The following is a 25540-nucleotide window of genomic DNA, read 5'->3' on the forward strand; positions in this document are numbered from 1 at the left end:
GTTAATCAGACATATCACTGTGAAGCCACCTTCTAAACAGAACATCTGTCTACCAGAATCTCACCATTATGTTACAATTTAAAACAAAACCAATGGCTGGGTTTTGCACACAAGCATAAGCAGAGACAGACACCACGGGCAAGTTAACAGGGAAATGGAAGCACAAAATATTAACTGAAGTTTGTGGTCCACAGTTAAATTTTTGTGCAATAAAATGGAAATGTCATGAGTGATTACGGTTTCTTTGTGTGTATACCTACAGTGATTCATGAACTTTGCAAAGTATTAGTTTGCCCTTTAAACTAAACTAGGAACTAAACTTGCAGTTGTATAAAGGTCACTAAAGCGTAAAGACACTTAGCACTCCAGAACTGGACCATATGTAAAACTAAGGAGTGACAAGCCCAATTCAACTGAATTATTTATAAATATTATTTAATATGATATTTTCCTCTTTGGAAACTACTATTACATTATAAGCCACCTCATAAATACTTTATGCATAGTTTAATGAAATGCATATAAAAAATGGAAATACAACCTAGCTTTACTTACAATTGAACAACGAAAGAAAAACATGACAGCAAGTGGACCACAAAGTTAACAGAGTAGTAGAACCAGAAAGCACGCACTATCCCACGCACAACTTCTATCTTTCTTTTTCCTACCACTCCCTACTGAACATTTATTCATACATCCATCTTTCAAAATATCCTCACAAGGAAGTCAGATAAGAAGCAAGACATGAATAAGAGTTTCATGTTTAATGGTCAGTTCCAAGAGAAAATGACACAGCAAGGCTGTGCATCCTGCTACCAGTGCATTTCAAGTCGATAGGAAAGATTGGTTCAAATGGAGAAGGACTGGCATGGAAGCTGAAGAGAAAACTGAGCTTAAGGCCACAGAGAATAATACAACTGATAGAAAGGGGCTGAGCTATAAAGAACACTAGAGGCAAAGACAAACAATAAAAACAGCTTACACATGACACCTGCTACCTCCACCCTCTGAACAGCAGAGGAGGAAAATCATTTCAGCAACTGCCATTTTCAGTGCATTGGAAGTGGACAGAAAGGAGTAGGATTCTGCCATTGAGAAAGCAGATGACAGTTAATTCGTGTTAGATTGAATCAAACTCTGAAATCTTGTTTTCATTCACAAAAAAGCATGTTGAGTTAAAGATGTTGTGCAGTCCAGCACTGTCTCATTATTTGAATTATAACTCAGTTGTATTACTAGAGACTTACTGAACTTTTGCTGTGAGATTTAAGCAAGGTGATGCAAGGAAAGTAATCATTTGAAATATATATGAGACACAAAAGCTAATATAACACTGTCAAAGAATTAAAAACCAAAAAGGAAAAAAAAAAAAAACATACAGGAAAGCTTGAGCCCATCTGAGTATTATTTAAAAAGAGAACACATGAAAATACATGCAGTTAGAAAGTAGATACCTCCCACCTGTCCCAAAAACAAAGCAGGAATGGATCTATAGAAGGTGCAACAGAGAAAAACAGTCAGGTAATAAATGATTTTCAGGCTATGTAAATAAAACAACGTTTTACTTTCATTTTTCTTCTTTGAAAGAGAAATGTACTTTTTTTTTTTACAGCGTATTTCCTGTGATTTGTTGTGTTCTAGTGTCCTCCAATGGATACTTTTGAAAGTACTTGCTCTGTAATAGTGTAGAAGAACTACAGCTGTGCCTCACTCAGTGGGTTTTTTATGGCATTTATTGCAAGATACTGGGAACAGAGAACATTATCAGATCTTACAGACTCACCTTTTCTTTTCCGTATGTGCAAACAGCCATTGGCACTACTAGGTTATCCCATCTTCAAAAAAAGAAATATGACTTTCCATCGAGTTGTAGCAGTTGCATCTAAGGACTCACTGAGTTCAATATTAACCTTGTGCATTCAGTCATCTGGTGAACTCACAAAAGGAGAAAAAAATAATAGGATAATGGGAGCGCAGGAAGCCCTCAGGAGCCACATGTACGATGAATGCCCCAAAGCAGGATCTAGCAGTCAGTGGTGCTGCATGGAACAGCTGACAGTGAGTCTCTGGAGCCACAGCTTCTCCTCCTCCTTTCCAGCTGGTACCTTTGAATAAAATGCCACTGAAGAAACACTCAATACTTCACAGCTAAGTGAGAAAACACTGAATTCAGCACTCATTTACATTGATTTAGTTGACAACATACTGTTATCACCTGGAGATGTAGCAGAAATGGGGATGTTTTTGTTTCTTTTTGCTTTTTAAAGGTCTAGATGTTAACTTGGATTTCTTAATTTATAGTCTGGACAAATGATGCTATAAACAGTTTTTCTGGATACAAGGTTTTTCTTTAGTCGTTCAAAACTTCTTTATGTGGCATAGTTAATGCATGGCTAGCTTCTGTCCCTGGATCAGTTGCCAGATTCCACCAGCCATGTCCTTCCTCTGCTCCAGATCACTGGTTCCGATTGCTGTCAGCCTCTTTCTCCCAGCTGTAGGTGTCTCAGTCCTGCCTGCTCCCTTCCCTAATCCAGTTGTTGGCTCAGTCTTCTCCTCTTGGCTGTTTGCTTCTTCCAAATGCTTCTGAACAATGCCTTCCTTAGGATAATCTTAAAAGCCATGGATCCAGGGCATGAAATAAACCTGCATCAGTCACTACTAAAATAGAAACTAAGGATGCCTTTGTGCAAGGTGGATTATGCTGCTTCCAAAGAAAACCCAGGTACTGGGCACACCTAAAATGCACTGTGAAGATACAAAAGAGCAATTACAGCAGGGTAGTTAGTGCAGTTTTAATTTGTGTCCTACTTTATTTTGTGCCAGTCTCCCTGTCAAGCACAGCCTTCCAAACCGAAATTCAGTCAAAGCAAGTCAAACAATATCACCATCCCACTGGCTCTTGTCTCCAGGGATTCATGGTCTTCTCTGCTGAAGACAGGTTCCCTTCGGACAACATCCTTCCACACATCCCCACACAGGTCCTAAGCAGGGAAACAACTGTAAAAAAATAAATAAATAAAGCTAAAGAACTTGAACTGTTATACACTGTTGGCAGCATGCAACTGATGACCTCTCCGAAATTAAAAGATTTTAGGGCTTTAACAGAAGTACACTTACATCCTAACCTCCTGTGTCCTTTTATACTTCTCAGCTTCCTCCTAAAATATGTAAATGCATGGATCTCTCTTGCCTGAAATTTTTTTGAGTTAGAACATCCCTACTGTAAAATTACAACTTGGAAGTGTGATCTGTGCCCAGCAATCTACGAGTCTCCCCATAGGTTAACACAAAAACACAGCTTTCATCAGTCGAAACACAAAAACTCAGAGCTCAGCTGAATACACCGTTACAAGAATCCACTCCAAGAACAGAGCAACCCACTTTACTCAACAGCTTGAGCAGCAGCTGTTCCATCACTACTATCTGGATCTAAAACGCTAACACAGCCAGAGGACTCCACACCCACTCAACTAACCATAAACAGGCATTCCCTGACAAACTCTGTACCTTAGCTGACTTGCATTATGTCTATAAAATACTTAAATACTTAATTTAAATAATTACTTAAATACTAAGTTTAAGTAATTTAAGGGACATTTCCTGATCCATCCAATCCTCATCTCACATGCCTTCTCCATAATTTTCATGTTTCTATTATACATAAAAAGGAAGACTTACTAGGTTCTGCTTACCGTAAATTTAATAACTGTAGATCATTCACTATTGCTCATTATGTTTTGAAGCTCTTCCACACAAAGCTATTTAACACCCTTTAATTCCTTCAAGTACAAAGTTTAATAATATACTTCAAAATCCCCTTATACATGATGCCTGACATTCTCATATTTCCTGAAACAAAGATCTGTACTCGTGTCTCGCTCCTTCAAAAGAGAATGTGTCCAACAGTTTCACATTCCATTTAAAAATGAAAAACTACAATAACTGTTACTCTAATAGAAAATTGTTTCTAGTACCAGTCCCAGATTTTTCTAAACAATTCTTTCATACAGTTTGAATTTGCTCTTGTCTTTGATGCCAATCTTTTTGTTTTCTTCAGCAAATCCAATCTGTGAATTTCTGTGTTTGTAACACCTCTCCACCCTCCCAGTAAACAGAAAGAAAGTCTGACTCTGACAAAGATACAATAAAAAGCTTCAGGTGTTTTTGAAGGTGTTCCCTAAAGAACCTAAATCTCAAAAGTGATTTAGGCACTGATGATTGCTCACCCTCCCCAGAAGAATTTAGGACTTTGATACGCCCATGTGTACATAAGCACTTTCACAGACTTTCACAAGAGAACAAAATCCATTAGCAAAGAAACTTAATTCTCTTTTTCAGATCTGGTGTTCAGAGGAGAATGCAAGGTGGAAATCCAGCTCCCTGGGCACAGTCAGATCTTACTATTAATGTGAATCAGTAGATACCTAACTGGGAATGTGTCTGCCCCAGTTCCTTCACTTGTTTTTACAGGTCTCTTTTTAGAAGTAGACATTAACAAGGCTCCAAGCTTCCAAGGTTTGTTTCCTTGAAATCCCATTTCAAAAAGCATTTCTGCACAAAGGTTAGGAGGAAAATCCCTGCTATTATCCTCAGGTCTATTTTCAGCTTGCTAGGTGTTGTGAGAAGGGATTTGTCCTCAGAGAATCTTTATTCCTCTTCTCTCCTTGCAACAGTACAAAAACATAAGGGCTGGGAAGCGCAGCCAGCCATACAGGAGCATCACTCAGGGTCCCAGACTTGTTGTATGCCTTATTTCTCAACCCCTGCATCTTAAAACTCCGGGAAGGCAGTCATACATGACCTTACCAACTTATCTTGACCAAGTCAAGAGACTGAAAACCTTTTTAGTTTCATTCATCATTCTTTTAATTTGACAAACAACGTTTTCAGTAGCTTTAGCAAGAGGTCCTGGGCCCAGGGCAAGGCAAGAAGTGCCTATTGGACCTAGTGGTCCAAAGTGATACCAGCAGTGATTAGTGACTTAGTGGAGGACAAAAAGCAAGAAAAGAAAAAAAAAATGGTAGCACCAGAGAAAGACCCAGTGTACTGTGATTCTGTGACAGGGCTCCAGCATCAAAAGGCAGCCTTGCTTCTGCTTAAGTCATGAGCAAGGATGTAAGGGAGCTGTGCTGAAAAAACAGCCAAAATAAGACTGCCTAATGACACAATGAGTATTGTTTTGTTTGTTGTTTTTGTTTTTAAATATATTTAAGGAAGCAACTCTTTTAGATCTATGGTTCCCAACAGGGAATAAATTCCTACTCGCAACTTCAGCTGTGAGGAAAAAAAAAAACACTCCAATGTTTTCAACACACCACAACATCAGATAAGCTGTACCTCTCTGTCTCCATTTGTCTACAAAAGCACATAAACCTGCTTACATGCAGAAAAGAAATATATATATATATATATGTATATTTTATTCACAACTGTCTGGAGAGAAGAAACGAATGTTGAGACTTTGTTCCAAATTTTCTGAAATTCCCTATGGCTCTATAACATATGCAAGAGTGAGTCTGAAATGTATAATTTCTGTGGGCCAAGCAAGTAGAATCCTTTGGAAATCCAGGAAATAATGACCTTGAAAAAAAAATTGAAACTCAAAAATGTTCAGCACTATTCTAACTTAACTCCCACTCAGTTGCAAAACGGTGTCACTGAAGTTGAAAAGAGCAAAATTAAGATAAATGCCAAGCTTTTTTGAATCAACCATCTAATGTAAAGCCTTGTCAGTGGCAAGAAAGCTATGCCTTTCAAGATTAAAAAAAAAAAAATCTCTAGGGTCCATTCCTGCTCACAATATGTTTTTCTGCATAGCTTCAGATTATTCTGCATAATAGAATCATCCCCAGGTGAGCTATCATTATCTTCTTCTTTCCTCTTACCACTAAGCCCTGAAAGTACATTACAAAAGACTTGGCATAAACTGATAACTTTAAAAGTCGTCCCATGTCTCTGCGTGGCATAATGACCACACAGACACCAGGGTTCTTTTAGGATCAGTAACTGCTACCACTTTATTGATGACATAACTTCAACTCTTTCTTATTGAGGACAGAGCCATTTGCTCTACAGCAGTACTTTTCCACTAACTATTCATTGGTCAACAATTTTGACCAGCAACCGCAAACACCCAGCAACTTCCATGTCTCAATGGCTGGAGAACAAGCAGTCTGAGACAGCAAGGTGTTCACCCTTCTTTGTTCTTTCTAAACTCTTTCCATTCCTTCTGGCCTCATGTTATCTGATGAGTCCGATGTTATCACCAACCATGGGGTTTGTCGACCCCCATGGCCACACTCCTACATGTCTGTACTGACACTAACTGAGTGCTCTAGGCCTTGAATGAATGCCAGATTTACGGGCTGTCTTCAGTAACTGCGTATTTTACCTACTTCAGTTTAAACAGATGTATAGCATAAGTAGTTTAACTATGCCCAGTGTCATAAACATGACTCATCTTTGTTGGAGTCTTAGTATTACAGAGCAGAGCTCTTTCTACAGTTTAAAAGATTATGTGTTAGGAGCCTGGGATGTGCAAGTTGTGCACTGAGATTATGAAAGAGATGTCCCTTGAGAAGCTTTACAATCGCCTGGTATAGACATACAAAGCTCTTTAAAAGGAACATTGCCTTCTCTTTTAGTTATCAGAAAAACTTATGGATTTTCATGTTATACCTACATAAGATGATGTAAACAAGGAGATGCATTACGCTTGGATGCCATGAAGAGAGACCACCATGGGACTCCACATACAAAGACTAGCCATAAACAAGCATTCCCCGAGTCATATTCTGTACCCTAGCTACTTGCATTATGTTAAACTTTCAGAAAAATGAACCATTTCTCATCCTTAAAACAGTTATAACAGTAAGTTTTCTTTCTGTGTAAGCTGCGTTTTCTTAATTCAGCTCACAGAGCATACTTAATTAAAGAATAGAGTATTGTGGCTTGCAGAATAAATATACACATTCTTTCAAGAAAGCCTCAATCTTTTAATCAAAATTAGTTGTGTTGATGAGCAGAAAAAAAAATGTTAAGAATAAAGTTCTCAGAAAAAAAATAAAGAAGCATAAAATAGTATTCCTCTTTGGTTTGTTTGTTTTTTGTTTTTGTTGTTCAGGATGATATCAATAAAGGTAAGTATAAAACATCACACAACTTACTCTAAAGCATGTTCTGGAAAAAAACTAGATGACCATGAGGTGGGTCAGGATAAACTGCTAAAGATTTAGAACAGAGATACAGTTTATAACCCGAGCCCTCATGTGACTCCAGTTAAAAAATTAAATACTGCTATGATATATTGGCGGTATTACAGAGCACACAATATTAGATAGGGGATTTACGGTCCACTTGTTATGAAAGCTGTAGACACAGAAATACTAAAAATTATTTTCAATGCTTGCCAACAGGGAGAAAGTTCATACTCACACCTTCAGCTGAGAAGAAAAACTACAAAAGAAGAACAAATTATTTTCTATTGGAAATCTGAAGGAACACTATATAACAAAGATACTCCATATATTAAAGGAGAACATTACAGTCACTGAGTCAGTGAGGTGAGGCTCAGATGCAATCATTTACCTCCTTGGATCCTTGTCTGCCAAACAGTGAGCAATCAAACTGCACATGATATTGTTGCTCTGTAAAAGTCTGTTCATCTGTCATATTTGGCAAGTATTGTTCGTGTCATATCTGTTTCTTCCTCAGGAAAAAAAAAAAAAAGCTTATGATGCAAGCAGAAGCCTCCTGCCCTGATATGAGTCATGCTCTCCTCTTCTCCCCAGAACTCCGCTTTTTGGTGCTAGACACAATTTGCTGAGGACAGCAACTGGAAATGGGAGCTGTGGCACAGCTGCAGCCGTGGACCGGACTGCCATCACTCATTGCACCAAGAGCACACTTGACTCACTTTCTGTTTTACGTGATCATATTTTGTGAAGAAATGAATTCATGTGAAACACTTCAGGTTTCTGGGTAGATACAGCAAACTTTACACCATAGACAGTCTTTAAGTGGGTGATTCTGCAAAACGCTGAGCATTTTGGTCCCAGTGCAGCAAAGCAGGTGTGTAATTTCAAGAATGAAAAGAGTACCACTGACATGATTAGTGCTTAAGTGTATGGAAAGACACCTGGAATGGCATCTTTACCTTACGTGCCTGTAAAGTGCTTCGTGTATGATAAGTAGTCAGCATGAGCAACAACCAAGGCACAGAAGAATTTTTTTATGCCTCTCATTGTATCCAGCACATTCAACATCTTGCAGGACTAAACCCTCAGAGACAACATACACAAGAGACAGGAGAGGAGAAGATTTTGACAGACTTTCAAAGGGATACAAAAATGGATTTCTGCAAACTAGAATCACACAAAGAATAAAGCCAACTGAACAAGGGCTTACTGGAAGCATTTGAAGAGCACAGTCCTAATATCCATAATACAGCATTGTTAACTTCTAATTTTGGCATGTCTCTCAGCCTACACAATGTTTTTCTTGAAAACTCTTATTCTGAAAAAGAGCCACGCAGACAAGGCTTTGTAAAAAAAAATCTTAGCCAAAGACAACAACTCACAAAGCAGGTGCTTGAGGATGGCTGGAAGGAGGCAAGGAAACTTTGAAAAGCTTCCCATTTCCTGACCTCTCTGCTGGCTTTGCAAGGGTTTTCTCATTTCCCCGCTAGACTGAACCTACTGTGGCTTCCACCCTGCACATTGCCCCAGTGCAAATCCAGCTGGGCTTTGTGCTATACTGCTTGGAGGATTGTAGCCTGAAACAGCACTTCAAAGGGACAGTTGAAAATTAACCACATGCTAGAAAAGTGCAAATACCTTCACTCAACTCAAAGAAAGGCTGCCTGTATTTGAAGTGAAAATGTACAGACAATGCAAAGTCATTCAACCATTAGAAAAGAAAATGAGTGTGTTATTAATGTTTGAACATCCTCTGCATTACTTTTCATAATGTTTTCTAAGTATGTATTAACACTAGAAGGAGACACAGGACAAGCTACCTTGAAAGGTAGCTTTCCTAAGGCATCTCATCAAAGCAGGATTTAAATCTGGGAGCAAAGTGAGATTTCATTCCCAGACAAAGAGAAAAATTGCAGACTTAGAAGTTATTTTAAAACACTTTCCTCCACAACGAGCCTTATGCATTGTGTTAGCACTCCACATGCTGCTACTACTTTAATAGGCATTTCAACCTGCAGAGAAGTTAAAGAATACTGCAGCAGTGAATATTATTATTCCTACTTCTCATCAGTGATTATAAATATTCTAATCATGCATTATCTCATCTAGCCCAGGAGATATTAGAGTAGCTCCTCAAATATGTTATCTGTTTTACGAATTTTGAGAGCTTTTTTCTTCTCATTCTGCAACTGCACACTTAGACACCAACAGGTCTGTTAGGGACAGGAATGCACAGTTAAAACAAAATGAATTGCTGGATTTTTTTTTTTTTTGTTGGGGGTGTGGGGGAGGGGGGCTGGGAGGGAGTGTCATTCTCAAGCACTGAATGATACCTCCTACAGGATCTGTGGGCCACTAACCACCTCTGCAAAGAGTCAGACCAGATATGAAGGCTCTATATTTAAACATTTAAATTTTTAAAAGTTTTTTTCATTACCTCTTCCAAGTTATAGAAAAATTTCTCCTTCTGTTTCATAGAGTTATATGGATAAATACAGTTCTCTTCAAAATTCTCCAATATTGTCTTTCCCCCCACCTCCCCTCAAATTTAGACAGGGATTACTGTGGGAGAAAGGATTCAGCAGAATTCAACTGCATAGACAAAATAAGATTCCAGCAAGTTCATAGTCATTCAAATTTTGCAATCATTTCTGCCCAGAGCATTGTATTGCCATAGAAGAAGAAAGTACTACCTTCACTTCAGGCTTCAGTATTTCTTTCCCTTGGACAGGGTAGGGGTGTTTCTAATTACCTTTATATTTGAAATAGCAGTCTTGCTATTTCAAATAGCATTTCTTGCCTTGCTGGAGGATGTCCTAAGACTGTAGGGGGAGAGCAAAGGGATGCTGCTAGGCAATATGAAAAAGAGCGCACCTACCTACAGCTCTAATTTCTACAGCCAACAGCCTGAAGAATAACAGAAAAGCTGAAGAGAAAACTGAGTGGAAAAAAAAAAAGTTTTTGCTCTTGAAGAGATTGTTTAAGTTTACAGTCACCCAGGTCTTCAAGACTGCAAAAAAAGTAAAAAAATAATTTTTACAATATGAATAATTGGGGTAAAAATGAATTAGGAAAAAAAAAAAAGCCAAGATCTATTTATCTATTCCAGGGAACAAGGAGGTATGAGCATCTTTTTTTCCTGCTGTATTTCCAAGGTCAGACATAGCCCTTGGCTGCACAAGGTAACAACTATGAGCGCACACCTAGAAGGCAGCACTATGGCAACACAGCACCTGTGGGCAGAAATTCTTGTCACAGTCATCTCAGTCACTGAAACTGCTGGAGTCCAAGATTTGCAGCAAGCAAAGTGGAGTGGCTGGTGTGCCAGGCTCTCCAGCTGGGGCTCAGCCCCTGTTCAGCGCCACTTGACTCCCAAAGAATGGAGGCCTGGGAGGAAAACTCCAGACTTGGCACAGTAAGAAAGCCTTGCATTCACGCTACTCTCTGAGAACCACAAAAAGCCTTATAAATGTTAATTAAAAATAATAATAAAAAAAATAGCCCTGCAAATCCTTCCAGAAACCGAAGGATAGCTTTTAATAGCCATGAGTTCAGTGGCTGTTACATACAAGAGCAGTTCTATACAGCACACAGAATCAGAGCATAAGTCAAGTGTAAAGAACTGAAAGGTATTAAATAACCCTGTAGTAGGGATTTCAGTAGAGATTTTAACCGCTTGGGACGGATTGTGTCTGGAACAGAAGTATTAACACCTTTATTCTTCCTAAATCTGCAATACCATCTTTACTTACCCCAAGAGATCAGTGCCTTTCCCTATAAAGCCCATCCACAGGTCATTAGCACACTACTATTTATCACAAAGCCCTTTCAGTAATGACTTACTGGGAAGGGTCGGCACAACTCTGCTCTTTCAAAGATCCCTCATGAATTACCATATTTGAAGACTTTCAGCTTGGAACTGAAGATTAATTCTTTAACCTGAGAGTCTTTATGGGCTGCTTAAATGATTGAAGTAAAGAGAGACGGGTTTTATGAAGTTCTTGCATTTATACAGCATAGCTATATTGGGAAAGCTTCCTTTCTTTTAATTGGATTAAATTACCAAGGAACAGAAGCAAAAGGCAGTTCCCTGGCCAAAATCTCCTCACTTCTATTCCCCATGCAATTTCACCAATGCACATTCCTACCAAGTGAAGTGGTGCCCTCTATTTGCTCAGCTGCGCTCTTGAATCACTTCAAATTTCAGTAAGAAAATTCCAGCCTAAACTAAGGTTTCTAACATCTTAGATCTACGGAAATAGGACTTTCTTAGACAGTATATGTTACTATTGCTGTACCTTAATACAAAGACTGGGTATTTTAATCCAACGAATGCATACTTTATTCACAGTTTATCTCACTGGAATCCAACATTGAAGTCTGCATACAATTTATGTTTTAAAGTGTATACCATTTTGCAGTTGCTGGTACCATACACTGTATAGTTTGTCCCTAGCAATTCAAAAATAGCAGATAAAAAAATTACAGGAGGATAGCATAGACTTTGCAGTATTTGCATTCTAAGCCCAAGTTCCAATTTGATTTAATAAACTAAGTAGGATTCAAGAGAAGTGAAGTTTCTTTACTCATACCCATGGCCAGGAAGATGTACTAGGTCCAACAAAAACTTGGATTTCTACTGTGATTCCCACTGCCACTCTCAACTTCCATCAGCAGCAGCTACCCTTGCAGCCAACATGTGCCAGATTTCTGAACCATTTCAGAGATGTCATGACTCTGTTTTGTTTTGTTTTTTTTAAACCTTGGGAAATAAGGCAGGACATTCCTGTAAAACAAGTTGAGAAAATTAATGTTCTTCAGAGCCACAAGTATGTTAAAATTAGATTATTTATATGAATGTGGCTCGTTGCAACTTATGTCATTTGTCTTAGCCTTTCCAGTCAAAGACTTCAAGAACATAAAGTTTTTCAGAGTTATTAATATATTTTAAAGTTAGAGAATTTTTCACTGATCTGTTCTGACCTGGAAGGAAAACAAAGCCACTTCAGAATATATGATAACTATCATCTTCAGAAGGCAGACTTGTAGTTTCGGCGCAATGTACTACAGAGAACTGCACGTAACTTACAATGAAACAACAACAAGGCTACATTAACCTACCCGTGCCTCCCACAAAACATACAGGCTGCTGCTTCCCTCAAGAACAGCAGGAAGAAGTGGCCAGGGAACCCCAAAGATCTTCAGACTTCTGCTATGTCAGCCTGCAATGCACCTGCTGAGACCACTGATAGCCTAATGCAACTAATTAAGGGGAAAACAGAAGTTGAGGTGCACTTCAGCTTCTGAGATGGTTTCTCCTTTCTAGGAGCTCCCAGAGCTTGTGTGTGCTCACAACACAATGCAGATGCCACAGCTGTACACCTAACCCCAACAACAGCACAGGCAGAAGGGTGAGAATTAAGCAGTTATCCTTTATGGGAAGAAGTAGCAATAGTCAGATAATAACTCATCTGTATGGACAAGACTGATAACAGAAGGAATTAATCCCAAGAGGGGCCGTAAGTCATGACTGTTAACTACTGGGACAGGGGTGGAAGTGTCTGTTTTCAGGCAGAAGAGTTCAGTGCAGGATGGCTGTCACAGGAAACCAAGGGGTCAAACTGCTGCTCTGCCCCCAGCCCAAAGCCCCCCAGCTGCAACCAGCACCTCGCTGCATCCCTCGAGAGCTGCCCCCACAGGCTCTCCCTCACGAACAGCAGGCAGAGACACATGGACCAGCTAAAACCAACGCTATACACTATGAGTGTGTTCACTAAGCCAGCAGGCTGTACAAAACAAGCTGCACAAGGAGCCTCTATCCCCTCTCTCCTCCCTCCTGCAGCAACCATACCATGTTTAATTTCTCTTCTTTTTCTAGTTTCTCACAACTGATATTTCCTAATTTACTAGGAGGAGGACCAGAAAGCAAGGACCTCTTACCATGCCAGTACACATCACGACAGGCTAGCTGGTCTGACTGGGATAGGGGTGGCCCCCAGCCCACCTCCCAGGTCCCTCCACCAAGGCAAAGGACTTCCCTGCCAGTCACTGCAGAACTGATGATGGTTATTTTACCTAACGTGGCTACATTTTCCTGAAGCTAACTGGGGAGTTTTCATTGCTCCATTAACAGAGACCTGGAATATATATATATATGTATATAACTTGGTAGGACAGAAAGGGACCAAAAATAGCTGCAGGTCAATAACCTTCTATGTTGGCACAGGTGGATCTGGGAGCTGAAGCTCCATGACTTAAATTTAAAGCACAGAATCTCACAGTAAAAAAGAGTTGTTCCTACTTATCAGAGACTTCAGTCGTTTCCTTTCCTCTTAATTAGCCTTATATGTTGTAGCAGGAGGAGGAGCCGTGGAGGCAGATGTGGAGAACTGCAAAGCAGCAACAGTTCAGAGAAGCCACGGTTTGCACTAGTTGAAGTAGCTTTTAGGTCTTTGAGATCTATATGGCAGGTCTGTTGGAAAGAGCATTAATGCTAACACAGGCCAAATTATGCTCTTACCCGTAACTGCTACAGAGTGACAACAACCTCATCCATAGCCCCAGGGGCAGACCCCAGGCAGGGGCACTGCCAGGGGTCACTTTTCCAGTCCAGCTTGGCCTGGGAATGAGCCCTCCAGGCAGCAATGGCATTTCCTAACCTGATACTCGAGCTCCTCCATGTGGCAAGCAGCAGCCTTAATCTTTTCTGTATGTAACAAAGAGCTTCCTTATTTTTCACAGCGTTTTTCCTTTCATTATTCTCCTTACAGAAAATTAAATATTACCAAAGATACTATATTACACTATGGGGCAAGAACGATTAGTTCTGAGCATAATGAAAGTAGAACAAAGACAGCATTACTCTGATAATTGCTATTAGTCACGAATGGGTACTTTCATAACATGATGTAGTTAATCCTCATGTTCATAAAAAAAACTATGTTGAGATACAGATCAGCTATTTTAAACAGTCAGCTTTGGACAAAATCATAGATGAATTCAAATGGCCTCTTGATTGAAGTAGTGCCCTTCCTCCGGTGAAATATCTGGTAAAATATATTCTATTAAGCTAAAGATTTACAACTTTCTGCTCTGTCAAGCTAGAAGTAACAAGACATAATGCAGGTTTATTCCTTGAAAAATTTATAAAGAGGTTTTTATATTAAACTTCAGCCAAGGGAGAATCTATATGCCTTTTTAAAGGAGTATCTGGAAATTAAAGATGGCATTTGTTTTAAAGAAAAGCCTTACGATTCCAAGCACACCACTACAAGAAATTTATTAAAGACACTTATTTTTCTCAGCCATTCAACTTCTCAAGTTGTTTGGCATGCTGTATCATACTCCTCAGTCACGTCTAATTCTGTGTTGAAGGCCAGGATCACCTGCTCCCGTATTGCCCACATGGCAACGCCAGCTCACTTACACATGGCTTAATGAGTTCACACATTTGCTTTTTCACTGACTTTGTAAGAAGCAATTGTGAAACTGCTCAGTTTTAAGGTCACTTGCTTTTTGATACACATTTCATAAATGAAGTTCTTTAATGTGTATATGCCAAATTTGTATACTTCAGGTTGATCATGGGTAAACCTCAGATCTTACATTAAAGACGTTTCCCTTTCTTACTTCAAACCTTAACTTTTGCTTGGTTTTATTTATTTTTTTGTTTCTGCCACAGTAGCACAGGAAGAATTGGCAAACAGAGGACACATCTGAGCTCTTCCAGTGGTGACCATGCCACAAGAAGGCAAGGAGAGGTGACAAGAAAAATGTGACCTTCCCTGATAAATCTGTATGGAACCTGCAGTCAAAATAACTGTTTCAGTAGGCAGGAGAGTAGAGGTATCCACCTCCAGCATCTTTCCCAGAATTGTATGGATAGCCTATTTTCAGAGCTCCTCCTTTGGCCCATGTAGACTTTGTGGAAGTCAAGTGCAGTGGCTAGCAGGCGGCAGGGAACAGAAAGTGAACTCCCCTCACCTCCTCCCTTGCAAAGTAAGAATTTGGAAAAACTCCCCCCCCCCCCCCCAAAAAAAAAAAAAAAAAGAAAAAGAAGTACTCACTTTTTATTGTTATTATGATTCAGAAGGAGGGTACTCTCCCAAAAAATTTTTAGCTTTCTGAACTTCATGTCTTTGTCAGGCAATCGTCCTTTATCCGCAAGACTCCTCAGCCTGCAATTGCAGAAGCTAGAAATAAGTTGGTCATTCAGTTCTGTGGCACCCAGGGAGATGAAGTCATGCTCACAGGGATTTCAGTTCTTAGAAAGTTTATTCTAGCCATCACAAACTCATGAGCAATCACACATTCCCTTATAGCCACATCTAAAGATCCTGCATAATGCTTTCAAACCTGACTGCTGTTGCCCTTGCTTTATCAATTGTTACAGACAGAGGGAGCAAACTACTAATCAGAGAGAAGGGAAAGGGCTCGTTTGGTGAAGAAACTGCTCTAAGAGGAGTAGTCCTACCTACATCACGAGTAGGAAAAGGATGGCATGAGACCTATTCATTTAATGACTGATCAGTCTATTTTCTTCAGCATAAGACCCACGTGAGACTGGAGAGGCAGGGTGTGTTTCCATCTTCAGGCACTAACAGTGCGCTCCTTTTGTCTGATGCATGGGAAAGCTTTTGCTTCACTTTCAATAACAACATTAGGCAGGGAATGGAGAAGCAGGGAGATTTAAAAAAGAAAGGAAGAAAGGAAAAAACAAGGTGGGGGAAGCATTCACATATCCTAGAGAGCTTGTCTCTTTTAAAAAAGTGTCCTTTGAGCTAATTGCCATGTTAAAGCCATGAGCAAACTAACAAATTCTGTGGCATTTGCTGTATGGAGAAGAAAAAAAAAAGCGCTCCAATAATTGTCTTTTTTTTTTTTTAGTATATTAAATTGCATTAAAAATCCTATGTTTATGCTCCCAAAAGCCCTGGAGGGGCTCTCAGCTCACCAACTCCTTCTTCTACAAGAATGCCAGTGCCTGTGGTAGGCACCAGCTCACCAAGCATTAAGCTGAGGCCTCAAACTTACTTATATAGACCACAAGCCGCCTAAAAGAAAGGAAAAAGCATTTCTTCTCATTACAAACACCAGAATTTGAGCTGATGTTGTTTTGTTTTCAGTGTGGCCATGGCGTATTTCCCATATGAATCACTCTGCGCAGCCTCTTCTCCCATCACACACAGGCACGCAGTCCCTCGCTCTACATGTGGCCTCTGCATCCCCTCCCTCACACTCTGCTCTGTCCTCTACTGTCCTCAGGTTCTCCCATCAAGCCCAATTTTTACAAGCTCATGTATCAGAGTAGTAATAACAGCTTGTGGAAGTAGTTAACAGGCAGATTAAGACAGCAGCTGGGATCAGGGTTTTTGAAGAGAAGATGAGCTCACGTAAGACCAAGGAGAGATGGTGGGAAAAATGTTTTACTTCTGGGAAATCTTAAGTTGTCTGGGGATCAAGACTTAGGAGCAAGACAAAGAGGAACATAGTGGAAATTGAAATTTTAGGAGAATAGAGATTGATACTGAGAATTACCTTAGAGATCATAGCCATTATATCCTGGAGAAATCCCATGAACAAATTCCATGCATTACCTGTAAAGACTTATCCCAGCTCTGTAGCTATGATATCCGAGTTCACGTTCCCCTCCTCTCCATATAGCTTCCCAGTGTTTTAAGCTCACTGACATTACACAGTATCACTCTCCTTCACCATACTGAGTAAAGAGCATCCACTGTATGCTTCACCACCTATCTCCCCGTAGTCAGCAACAACCTAAAGTCTGACATCACCCTTAAAACCTGAATGTAGAAGTTAACTTTTTTTTCAACCCCACTGTTTGCAGGGAAGGTAGGAGGAGAGAACATAATTAACTGCACGAATTCCTAGGAGATCATTTTTATTCCAATTTATCTAAAGAATGCATGAGGTTCTAATCTTGATTTGAGGAATTCAAATTCAACCAAGCGTCTGGATTAGCCCAACTGTCACATATTTCTCACTGCTATTACAAGATCACACTCCAATTCTCAGCTCCCCCCCCGATACTCTCCTTCCTTCCCCTTTAAAAAAATAAAAATAAAAATTGCCATTACCCTTCTCCAGGTTTGTCTATGAAAGTCAAGGGGTGTAAATCCCTTGAAAAGCAAAATACAGCAATAGATCATGCACCAAATTTAGCTTATAAACCTATTCACCGTAACAATGGAATGGAAATTAATGGCCAGATCCTCAGCTGCAACCATCAGCTTAGGTCCATTAAAACCCACCCTGCCGCCTGACCCCTGAGCACTGACCGAGCTCGGCGCTAGCTGACATAGTTTCCATTGGCTTCACAGCAAGCAGGAAAGAGCTGGGGTGTGAAAAAACCTCAGCCATGCCTCCTCCTACCCTGGCCAGGCTGTGCCTCTGAGCTGGTACTCAGGCTGCGCAGCTGCCTGCCCGCCCACGGGGTTCTTCCAACGTCACCACTTTGCAGCCTGCTTGGAGGACTTTGAAGGTTTTGGAGGTTTCTGAAAAGCATCATCCTGGCCCACAGTTGTATACACGGCCAAAATTTTGGATTGAAGCTAAAATTCTGGGCAAGGAAACTTTGGGAAGGACAAGCGTCATTCTTATTCCATGCTAGAGTTTGTATTTTTTTAATAATAAAGTTTTCAACCAAACAGTAGGATGAGGAGGAGTGTAAGTATGAGGTAAGGCTCTCAGAAAAAGCCCAGCATAATTAAAGGAAAAAAAGACCAATGTCTCAGTCCTGAAGCAGACAAATTGGAAACTTTCCGTTTCACTCTTGAAGAAGTCAATTCTTGCTGCCCAGAGTGTTTTTGTGGAAATACTGAAGTCCAAAGACATAGAATCATACAGTCACTAAGGTCGGAAAAGACCTCCAAGATCATCTTGTCCAACCATCCAGCTACCACCAATATCACCCACCCAACCATGTTCCTAAGACATGTCTCTATGTATGTTACAGAATTCTGTAAAAGTTTAATAAATGAACAAACTTCAGTGTCTTTGGGGTATTTCAAATGAAGAAATTATGCTATTTAAAATAACAGTTGGATATTTACTGTATTACTGATCTTTTGGTACAAAACTAGCTCCTTCTGTGTTCTCTCTACGCAAGTTCTGCATTTTATCTTTCCATAAGTAGGCTAGTACCCACCGTGCAGTAATTTCTATCTTTCTACTCGTTTTCTTATTATTCTACTTTGGGTGTGATTTTGAGCCTAATGCCAAGGAAGTAGGGAAGAAGGATTTTTTTTTTAATTGAACATTTCAAGCTTCCTGATAAAAAATAAAAAATAAAAAATCCTCAATTCAAAGTTTTACTTTATATACCTTCATTTTCCCAACAGTCCCATTTCTCAATCAGAATTTGAATAATCTTTACAATTTGTATTCCCCAAAACTCAAATTTAATGAGTTAGTAGGTATAGAAAGAGAAATAACAGCTGCAGCTTATCCCGCTGTGCTATTCAGTAATGACAATGTTATACCACATTAGCAATTGTGACATTAATAAAAAGAAGCCCATAGGATTAGCCAGAGACAGCTGACTTTAGTCAAATGTAGGTCATGCTTTGTTTGCTCAGAGCTGGGTAATAAATTTCCAGGTAAGTGCTCTCATGTGTCATACATATATGCCAGGAGCATAATTTCAGCTATACTAAATGATCCACATTCTTAAATTTCTGTAAGCCGTTTTTGAATTATTGTTAAGCATTTAATTCCACAGCAGCATCTTACAGGCTACTTAAAGTTATTAACTCATATGACATTATGGCATGTTTTCTTTCTAGTGGCAGTTAATAGCATCTTGATCTGGTTTCCCTTTCACCTTAAGGTATCTGCAACTCTGAATTGTGAGTATTTAACAAAAGATACTTAGCAAGGAATCAAACCCACTACATTTTGCAGCTCTAGCTAAAGGGGAAAACAGTATTTGGAATCAATCCAAGCAGCAGCAAGATATCTTCCACCACAGAAGGGAGGCTTTAAAAAAATTTTTAAAGGAAATAAAGGCATAGCCTTCAATTAATAGTACAAAAGATCCTATCTCAATCTCTGCTACTTTGGCAAGCCCTCAAAATTTGGATTGAAAGCAGACCTTTAAACATATTCATATTTAATCTCAGCACAAGATGTGCATATTGTACACTGAAACCTTAAAGGCCAAATTCTGTGTTCAGTAACACTCTGGCAGGCTTCAGTGGGAAAGGGTGAGTGTAATACAGCAGAAGTTGACCTTGAGGTTGTAATCTTACTTTCACTATTTTTCTTTATATTATAGTAATAATTAGAGGTGCCAAACAAGATCAGGGCCTTTCTGTGCAAGACAGCTTCTGGACAGACAGAACAGAAAGGGGAACCCTAGTTATGAAGAGCTCAAAATCACAGCAAGACAGACAGAAAAATGCCTGATTATCACCTTTTTACAGATGGGGGTCTGAACCACAGAAAGGCTAACTGCCAGATCCAGATGGCTTTAATTCCACCTAAGTCTCTCGCCCAGTGGTTGCTATGGCTTTAGGCGGCTACTCATCCTGCCCCGTATTTTCAGTCCTTGCTCTACCGGGGTTCCAAACTCCTTCCTCACAGCCTGGGTGTCACAAGGACTTTCCAAAGCATCCCCATGCACCCTGCTGCAAGTCCCACCTACGGGCCCATGGCTGTACCTCATTATGTGGACCAAGGTAGCACCTTCCTCATCTTATTTACAGCTAATTAATCTGATCGTCTCTCAGCAACGGAAGTTAATTTCTTGACTCCCTTCTATTTTTTACTCACGTCTTGGCTAAAATGTATTTACACATTAGCAAAGTCTTTGGGGGCTTCTGAAGCATATCAATTGGAAGAGCTGACATACCTACAATTTCAGCTGATTTTTTTTGGTTGGTTGGTTGGTTTAATGGCAAATATTCTTGAAATATAAATTAGAAACATGCAAGTAGCTTTTCTCTTAGTAATTTATATAGCTTGAGGGTTATTTGCTGTTGGTTTTGTTGTGGGTTTTTGGTGTGGGTTGTTGTGTTGTGTTTTTTTTTTTTTTTTAAGGAACTAAAGTAACATGGCTTTGCAGCCTTTCAGTACAATTCATCAAGTAACGGTTTCCTTAAAGCAACAATGTTTACTGGTCTCTTTCTTGAAGGCTGCAGTTGTATCTTTATTACCCTTCATTGTTATCAGTGAAGCAAAATGCCATAGCTACCTTTGAGGCAAAAGAAATTCCCATTGTGAAGGCAACGATTACCAGCAGATCCTGAACAGCTTTGTGCTTGACATCAAGGAAGTAAAGGCAGTCAGCATTCAATGATAAGTCTGTGTATTACAACATAATTGAAATATGGGCTGTTCAAGGTAACTCCTGCTCAAAAATAATTCCACAATACACACCAAATAGTCAGGAACACAAATTACACCCTGCAAAACTAATAGGTAGGAGCAAATTCGTCTTAGGGTCAGAGACATGCAATTCTGATAAATATTGCATGCATGTATAATCCCAGGGAAGAATTGGCCAGCGTGCTTCTTCCTGATGATTTCTACCTGCTTCATGGAGGTGGGGGAGAACCTCTTGGCCCCTTGTATTTGTCAGCACTGAAGCTGATGAATCTCTCCCATGCACACATGCATAAACATACACACACCACACACAGAAACATCCTCTTACAGAAAATAGTCTTTCCAAATTGAAAGCATGTAAAGAGAATAGCTTGGCTTAAATTGTGTATATTTTTCTTCAAAATACAAAGAAAGAATTTCAGTGGAAAAACGAATAAACAGAATGTATTTAAATAACAGGAGGGTTTTTTTTGTTGTTTTTGGTTTTTTTCCTCTCTTTTTCCTCTCTTTTCTTGTTCTCCTTTAGGAAAGAGAAAAAACAAAGACTTTTGCGGGGGGGGGGGGTGTGGAATCAATCCCTTCGCTGACTGTCTCCCTGCCTGCACAGGCTGATGCTCCTTTGTTCCCGGCCGCGCTCCCCAGCCTTCCAGCTGAGCTGGTGCCTCAGAGGATGCCTCCCGGTTGCCTCCCACTCAGCACAGCCCAGGAAGGCAGCTCCCTGCCCACCCCGTTGTTACCAGGGCCCAAAACCCCTCTTCCCACAGGACACAGTGCCAGCAGAAGCAGGACTTTCCAAAACATCCCCTTCCCTTCCCACTAGAAAAATGACGAAGCAAGCATTTAGTTATTATTTCAGGGCATTTTTTCTCCCTATTACAGCCCATTCACAGAGCAGAAGCAGTGCCAGGGTGGCAGGCGAGAGATGAGCCTTCATCACCTAATTATTTGCAAAGGCAACTTTTGTTTTGGATAAAAGCTTGAGGCATAGGACAGCAGCAGTGCCAAGGATAGAAAGGCATGCTGCATGGGCAAGAGTGCTGAGCTCACCAGACAGATCTATGGGGTTGCAGGGACCATTCAAGACAGAGAAAGCTGGATGTAGGGCCAAGTCTTGCACTGTCCCTGCCACAGTTAGTGGCAGCCCCAAGCCATCTCTGTACCACAGCCTGAGCCACGCTAGCCCCAGCACAGTCCCGTCAGAGCTAGGCACTTGCTACAAAACTCATTTTCAACCCTGCTCTCCTGTCTGCACTGCCCGGTCTGAGCTCTGTCATTTACACGCTGCCACAAGAGGCCATGGGGCTGAGGTGTGCTGCTGCAGCCGGGGACCACCCCAGTGTGTCCGTCAGTTGTGTGCACTCACCTCCCAGACCTCCTCCCATGTACCATGTAATTCCCCCTTTTTTTCTTTTCTCCCCAAGCCTGAAATGAACTCCTTGCTAGCAATGTTATACAGCTGAAGACATCCCAACAGAACACCCCACTAAGAGACCCCAACAGAAATGATGGTCAGCAGGGCCAACCTCTCTGTAAGTATACCCAAAACAGCATTGATTGAACAGCCCAGGAAAGGCACAGAGAGGCACCTTATATATATATAATTTATCCAGCCTCCCACCACTGCTTGGCTTGTACACACTGAAAGGTCACAGACTAGAGGTGCAGTGTAACAGCCTGCCTTCTGCATCTGCTTAAGGTGCATAGCCCCTACTTCTCATCTAAAATCAAAAGCAGGCACAGAAGTTAATATAAATACCATCAGAGCCTTTCTAGGAAGTGCATTCATAATTGCACAGATGAACAGTAGGATTCTGCATTCAAAAGAATAGGGAAGAAAAAAAAAAAGCAGGAATTCCTGGTAAGTATTTCAGCCCTGACACTCAGGCAGCTTGGGAATCCTTCCTGAATTTGTGATACACACTTTGTCACTTATGTTCAAAGCTCTACAAATAGTGAGAATAAGAAGAGCAGACAGACAGAAACAGCAGGTAAAATCATTCTCAAGCTCTAAACCAAATACCATCTGTAAAATATCTTATACACAAGTGAGAAGAAATAAAATAGCAATTTATTCAATAGTTATGAGAATAGGATCTCTATCAACCACACATTTGGTCAATTCCAAGCAGTCAAATGCCATAAGCTCTCCCCTCCTGTTCTCAAAATCACAAGCAATCTTCAGAAATGACTGAAGATAGTATAAGCAGTCACATTTCCAGATGAATAGATCACTCTGCTACTTTAAAAACACTCAGCATCACAAGACAAACAAAAATCTGGTGAAGGGAAATCAGAAACCAAGGTTCATGTGGCAAGGAAAAAAAGTCTGTATAAATATAGGACCACTCTAGAGACTTCATTGCTGGGACTTACTCAGCTGTGAGCCATCCAGCCAAAAGAAAAATTATCGCACTGGAGAAAGCAGCGTTAACGTGCATTTGGTGCTACACACTAGACTCGGACATCCAAGCGGAGTTTTGGTGGTGCAATACATTTGATCGGTGATTAAATTACCACTATTATTGGTATATGAAAAAGCATATAGAAAAAGGAGACATTATTTTTTAAGAGAAATCCATAAAGTCTACACCAACAATCAGAGGCAAGTAGGGACCCCCCCCCGGAAGAGGTGGAGAGTAAGTGATTATACCAAATATGCACTTCAAGTGCATTAGCAGCCAGGGCCTGTCCCACCACCCCCTCCAGGAGCCAGGGGCACCTCTGTGGTGACAGGGCCAGGCCAGGCCAGGATGAGGCCCACGGCCTGGCAGGGCCATGAGGAGCTGGAGCCAGGCCCTACTGCAGCCTCACTGCTGCAGGATCTGACAGCCCCGGTGCTGACATGGAGGCCTGGGAAGCATGGGGGAAGCCCCAGAGGAGGGGCCAGGGCCATTAGCACTTGTGGGCGCCCTCAGGACCCCGACATGTGGCCTGTCCTGGCACCAGCTGGAAGTGGTGTATCAACTGCTCCTGCAGAGCCAGGAGTTGCTTATGATGTTGCGTATAGTGGACTAATTAAAATATATCACAAAGTAAAATCAATGAGCAAAAAAATAATCTCCACTATTGCTTCTTTCACCAAAGAAGACCTGAGATGTTAGTCAGGCATCAAATTTAAAGAGGTGATTCTTCTGAAGAGAGTTAAGAAAAGTAACCCATAGTGAGTGAGTGAGTTAGGACCAAATTCTCTACTTATCTCCAAACATGAAAGTTTGCCTGGCCTTTGGGACTATTACAGGGAAGTACCTGAGAGCCATACTCAGTCCCGAGAGTACAAGACTCCACGAAAGACCAAGAATAGGGTGGGTTTTTGCAAGCACAAAATTAAATGTTGCAAATGTTAACATTAAATGTTGCAAATAAGCACAAAGTAAGATTAATTAGATGTTGGATCTGTTACCATAAAGTGCTATTGAATATGACTAATATGCTTGTAAAAGAAACGTTAGACTTTTCAAATGTGACTGGTTTACTTATGACCATTGTCAAAAATAAAGCCTGTGTTGGACATAAAAAGCAGAAACACATGAAGCAATTCCTAGACAAGAATTACAGAGTCAGTTTTGGAGTGAGCAAGAGTAAGTCTAAATTTCAGGCTTCAGGAAGAATAATAATAATAAACACCTGCTCTCAGTCAGATACCAACTGACACACTCTCGGAAACTAGAGAATAAGAAATAAACCTGATTGTTATCCTTGCTGTCTGTCCAAATCCCATTTGTAAAACAGTACATGCATACACACACACAAGTTTTAGGAGGTTGTTGGAGAAAAAGAGAAACATAGCTACTTCCCTGCATAGAAAAAAAGAGAAAGGATGTCCTGTCCCATGAATATCCAGGACCCTTTATTGTAAGGAGGAAAATATAATGAAAGAAAATGTCTCTGTTCACCGTCACAAGTCACACAGTCTCTCTCCACTTTGCCTGCTGCTTGCCTGCCTCTGCCACGCCACACCAACGCATATGCATACACATGCAATGCAGGTTGTGGAAAAGAGAAGAAAAGATGTTGCTTTGAGGTAGGTGTCCCTGTAGGCCTGCCAGTAGCAGATGAGGCCCAATACCAGGTCTGGCTGACACCATTCCCAGTCCTTGGTGGTTGAAGGTACTCAGAATTTCATCGTGGATTCCGCCTGAGAACAAGCAGAGTACCAAGGCCCAGCCAGAGTCACTCTTGGGGATAAAGCCAGCCAGAACTTAAAAAGGACGGGAAACTATTTTGTAGAAACCAGGCAAACCACTGGAGACTGACTTTTAGGGATTTGTCAGGGTGCTGGACAATGGCTGGAGGTTTGTTGGCCCACTGGAAGAATGCAGCAAACATCTTTAAGCTGCGTAAGCACAAACTGGTTCTGCAATTAAAGTGACTGTCCGTTTACCCTGGTGTTTGTGCAGCCTTCCTAAAATTTGCCTGAAGGGACAAATTTTTCTGAAGCTTTCTCTTCAAAATCTCCTAGAGACCTAAATATAATTATATATCTTGGGGGTCAATTTGGACACCAGTTCTTGTTTGGCAATACCTGGTATCACTTCCAGTTTAGCAAAGACCTTGAAAGCCATATGTAGAAGTGGAAATTCATCCTCTCAGGAGCACCTCAGCAACAACTTACACAACTATTTCTTATGAAAATTACCACACAAAATGCAACTCAGAGAGACTTCTTGATCATTAAAATCTGATATACAGTGACTGTAATTGGTTAAGTCAGGTACAAAGTCATTGGAAAATGCTGAGAGAGGGGAAAACTCACATTGCTCAGCTCAGACACACACAGCTATTTATTAGACCTTCAGTATAAACCGGAATTGCTGCTGTAGGATGGCTCTAAATACGTGCCGTTGTGCTGTTAGCCTGCAACACCAACTCATCCAGCACAGTGCCTGGAACAGCTTCCACATAATGTGTCACCACATCTGCTGCAGTATATTTGGCTTAAAGTTCCACCTCTAGGGAAGCCGATGCCAAACTATTTATAATAATGGGCTGCAATTTAT

The 25540-nt window shown here is 40.6% G+C and overlaps 1 protein-coding gene across 1 annotated transcript in view; it reads right to left on the reverse strand.

Annotated features, from left to right (window-relative positions):
- Positions 1-1715: 1715 nt before the first annotated feature.
- LOC308189458 (uncharacterized protein) overlaps positions 1716-25540 on the reverse strand; it is a gene marked incomplete at its 5' end in the record, with an annotated part of 69610 nt that continues 45785 nt past the window's right edge. Inside the window, 3 exons of the mRNA XM_080579500.1 lie at positions 1716-2997; positions 11789-11982; positions 15263-15373. The remainder of the gene's footprint in view (positions 2998-11788; positions 11983-15262; positions 15374-25540) is intronic.

This window comes from Anser brachyrhynchus (genome assembly GCF_964034855.1).
Source record: "Anser brachyrhynchus genome assembly, chromosome: 2".
Taxonomy (NCBI): Eukaryota; Metazoa; Chordata; class Aves; order Anseriformes; family Anatidae; genus Anser; species Anser brachyrhynchus.